Below are 4,486 nucleotides of genomic sequence, written 5' to 3' on the forward strand. Positions count from 1 at the left end.
ACAAACTTTATAGAGAACACTCGTTATCGAGCTCTCGCGACCGAGTCGCCCCCGCGGGCGACCGGCCGCGCATCGCCGCCTCCCTCTGCCAGTCCCCTCCTCTCCCCTTCCTCCTGCCGCCGTCGTTGGCGCCCGCGGCCGCCCTGGCCCCGGGGTTGCTGGTGGCGGCGGCCCCCTGCCCTTCCCCTCCCGGTGGCTCTCCGGCGCGGGTCGGAGCTGCACCGTGGGGTGCTCCTAGGCGGCGACGGACCGGGTGGCGGCGGGGTTCCCTGGCGCGGCGCGGGCGGGTGGCTGGACGGCGGCGGTGTCGTTGGCGGCGGGGTGGCGCAGCGGTGGGTTCTGGCGGCGCTCGGCCCAGATCTGGGCCCTATGGGCCCCATCTGGGCCTGGGCGGGCCGGCGGCGGGGCGGATCCGTGGCGAGACTTCCGGGAGGAGGGGGAACAACGCTGAGCGGCGTGGTGCTGGCGGCGCCGGCGCCAGCCTGCTGCAGCATGGCCGGCGGGGCTTAGCGGGCCCGTTGCGGGCCCGGCCGGGCCAGGGGTGGCCTGGTTTGCCTTGCTGCCATGTCCGGACGGCAACCGCGACTGTGCCGGAGGCGCGCGCCTCTCGCACGACGGCGGAGGAGGTGGTTCCCTCCAGCTCGGCCTTGGTGTTGCCGCTCCTGTCGCTTGGCTCTTCTCCCCGGTCCTCTTGGCCTCGTATTGGTGCTCGTAGTGAGACAACTTGGGTGGCGGCGCAACCGCGTTGGCGCATGGTGTTGGGCGGTGGTTTGGCTGGTCGGCTCCGGTTGGGCGATGGAGTTGGTGTACGGGAGAAATCCTTGCCGGTTTGGCCGGCTCCGATGCGGTGACACCGACGGGTGCCACCATTCCTTCTTGGAGGGTGTCGGTGGTAGCCATCCTCCACTTCCCTCCGCGTACCGGGGGAAACCCTAGGACTCGTCCGGGCGTCAGCGTCGTCGGCGTCGCATTCCTTCTTGAAGGTGCCGCTTGGTACACGGCAGATCGGATCCTCGGGCGATGGTGGTCTCCGGAGGGTGCAGCGGTGGCGGTTCATCCATGCTTTGTCGAGCTGCCGTTGTTGGCATTTATTTCTTCTTTTCTTTTGGGCTTGATGTGCTGCTCGCCCCAGCAATGCTATGTGTACGGTGTCCGTTGCTTTGGAATACAAAGCGGGGAAACCCTTTTTCTGTACAGACTTTATATCCCAATGGTTTTGGTTGAAAAGGATAATATAAAAAATGGGGTGCTGAAAATCCTACAGCTCAATGAATTCGTTCTCTGGCATCGACGCAGTGCATGCTGAAAAGTTTCTATGGGGTGAGAGGAAATTGTTTTTTCATGAGACACGCGTTGTATGGCTTTCATGGTTCAGACAGCACGATCAAAACGTATACGGGCAGTTTGAGGGTTCCGTTGGAGATGCCTTTGTGATCTTATTAGAGGCTAAGGATATAGTGCATCGACTAGAGTTTCTCTAACTATATGAGCGAAAGGACACAAATGTGAAATGGGTGCATTAGCTAATTTTTCTACCACCACCTACCATGATTTCCCCTCAGAAAAGACCCCGGGCATTTATTAAACTAGATTATACTCGTGCATTGCTCCGGAAACTTGTAAGAGAAAAGTCCACATTTCAACCCTGAACAAGCTACACGGTTTAATTTACAACTCCGAACTCTGAAACCGGTCAAAATACACCCTTAACTAACCTCGAGTTCCATAACTCAACCTTGGTTTTGGTTTTGGGTCGGTCAATTGGTTTTGACCATGTTGACCATTGACTGGACAGTGCCAAGTCAGCAAAGGATGCCAACAATTGCACAACTAAAAACTGGGGATATTTTTGGGGAAAAAACAGAGAAGAAAAGTGCCGGCGCACCGGCGCCGCGTAGAGGAAGCAGGGAAGCATGGGCGATGACACGGGCTGCTACTGCAGTCGTCGGAGCACAGCTCACAGGGGCTACGAGCTTTAGGTTGCGACAGTCAATGCGCTGGTGTCCAGGCGCTTCATGGCGCATGCGAAACTGGGGTGTCGAGGACGCGGGCGGGGGCGCTCGAATGTTGTGGTGATGGTTGCTTTATATATAAAGCGGGGAAAGCCATTTGTTTCAATTATTAAAATGACATGCTCTTGTTAAAAATTGTCACGGGAGAATAAAAAAAGACATGAATAATTGCCATGCTACATATAATAAAAAAATGCAGATGGCAAGTTTATTAAAAAAATCACATCTAAAAAAGTAGGGATTTTACGATTTACATAGCACATGGAGTCGCCGGAGAGGACCACCACGTTGGTCTCTCACCAGATCAAGTTTCTGCTTTCGGGCTTGCTAAAAATCAGTCGACTGAGATTTAACCAAGTCTCAGTCGACCATGCAACATTTTGTCCCAACGTTTGCAATTTTTTTATTACCGGTTGCAGCATCCATCTTGTTGGTTGTAGCATGTTCTCATTGATTGTAGCACAACGTTTCACCAGTTGTAACATCTATAATTGACGGTTGTAGCATTTTAGTCACACCGATTGCAGCATCAATTGTCATTGCTTGCAAAATTGTTGCAACATTTTTCAACATCGGTTGTAGCATCTAGCCATGCCGCTTGCAGCAAAAAAACTACGATAACGTCATTTGACTCAGTCGACTGAATTCTAGACAGACCCGCTTCTGCCTTACCCTTTTTTGTGGCAGATCCGTAACCGTGTGAGTGTCCAGCCGATCAGGTGTCGGACGTCGCTCCTGGGCGAGTTCTTCTCGTCGCTGAACACACGTACGACTACGTACGCTGACCTGATTACAACAGCTAGCTAATTTCTGTCCGGCCAGATGCGCAACTACAGTCTACAGGCACTAAACACCTTGATTGATGTTAATGGAGAACACACGTATATACGAGCGACGGAGCGAGAGCAAGCTAGCTACCGAAGCCAGGTCGATTCGCCGGACGGATCGTTTGCTTAGGGCATCTTCAACACTCCAACACGGACCCTTAAACTGTCTCTATTCGATTAGATCACGCAGTCCGGACGTATTTTGTCATTCAATACGGGTCTGTATTCACCGCAGACCGATCCGAACTTCCGAAATCCTATAAATCAGAACCAACCAAATAAAGAGAGGTTTTGCCGGAGTGCGGACATCTACGTAACGAACCAAACCGTCTCCTCTGCGTCCACATGGCGGAAGACCGTTTAGCGTTTTGGTGAAAGGCTTTGAAACCTTTTGGTGGAAGCCAATTCGTTTCCATTTTTCCCCCTCAAATGCTTGGTGAAAGAAAGCTACTAATTCATGCGTTAGTAATCAAGTCATGCATTCGTATTTGGTGGAAGGCTTCCTTCCGGCAACACTTGAACACATTAGTATTTGATTGTAGGCTTTCTCCGTCAACACTTGAACACATTAGTATTTGATTGTAGGCTTTCTCCGTCAACACTTGAACACTTAGATTAGTAGCTTCCGCCAAATGTGCCACTTTTTCCCTTTAATTGCTTGGAAAAATAAGGATTTGATGAAATATAGCTACTAATCACGCATTAGTATTGTAATGAGTTGAATGCCAATTTTCAAGTTAATAAAAACGGATATTTGAGAGATAACGTTGGATGACCGGCTCAAGTATCCATGTCCAGACACCGGCCGAGACCGGTTTTCGGACGAGATGCGGTGGAAAGCACCCGTAGTCATGTACGCACGCATCCCAGGTCATGCAAGCGCGCAATGATGACGGCGAGCCATGTCAGCCTCTTCGCCGCCCGAAGCTATCAACAGAATCCTAATCTCTACACGCAGCCCTACCTTGCCCTAGCGCCGCCTCGGACTGTCGGACACTCCAATCCCTACATCATCATCTTAGTACGGCCACGACTTCCCACGATCCTGCCTTGGCCTGATTAGAGCTAGGTGCTACACTAGGGCCACCTCACCAAGAACAGCTAAGGAATGGCTCTCAAGATGGATGTGCCTCATCATGAACTCCGGGACTTTGTATATGAAGTTCAGGGTCGTATCCCCTAAAAATAAAACCACTTCTACCAGGAGGTACGTTTGTTGGATTGCACAGAGATCAAGATTATTTTACAGGCCGCGAGATTAGCCAAAGGATGGTTGCTTCTGTCCTGATGTCTCTAATTCCCTCATATTTCCGGACTTCTAATTGTTTGATGTGCTAGCATGTCACATAGAAGATGTGGAAGTAAGGAACACAAATAAGTTAACAATGGAGACTGCGAAAAATGGACTGATATATGTAGCAAGAAATTAGTGTCCACCCAGCTAAAGGTAGGTGGAGTATTTATTTTGTCACTTGGTGAATCCGCGAATGTCCATGAATACAAGAGTATCTTTAGCAGACCCAATAAAAAGCCCTAACTTGCAAAATAACCGCGAAAATGCGGGTCGGTGCGGAAAATCCCGCTTGAACAGACCCCGCAAACGCGTTCGGCCCATAAATATTTTTGAGGGGCGCGGTAAAATCTCGA

This window comes from Triticum dicoccoides, chromosome 7B (assembly GCF_002162155.2).
Source record: "Triticum dicoccoides isolate Atlit2015 ecotype Zavitan chromosome 7B, WEW_v2.0, whole genome shotgun sequence".
Lineage (NCBI taxonomy): Eukaryota > Viridiplantae > Streptophyta > Magnoliopsida > Poales > Poaceae > Triticum > Triticum dicoccoides.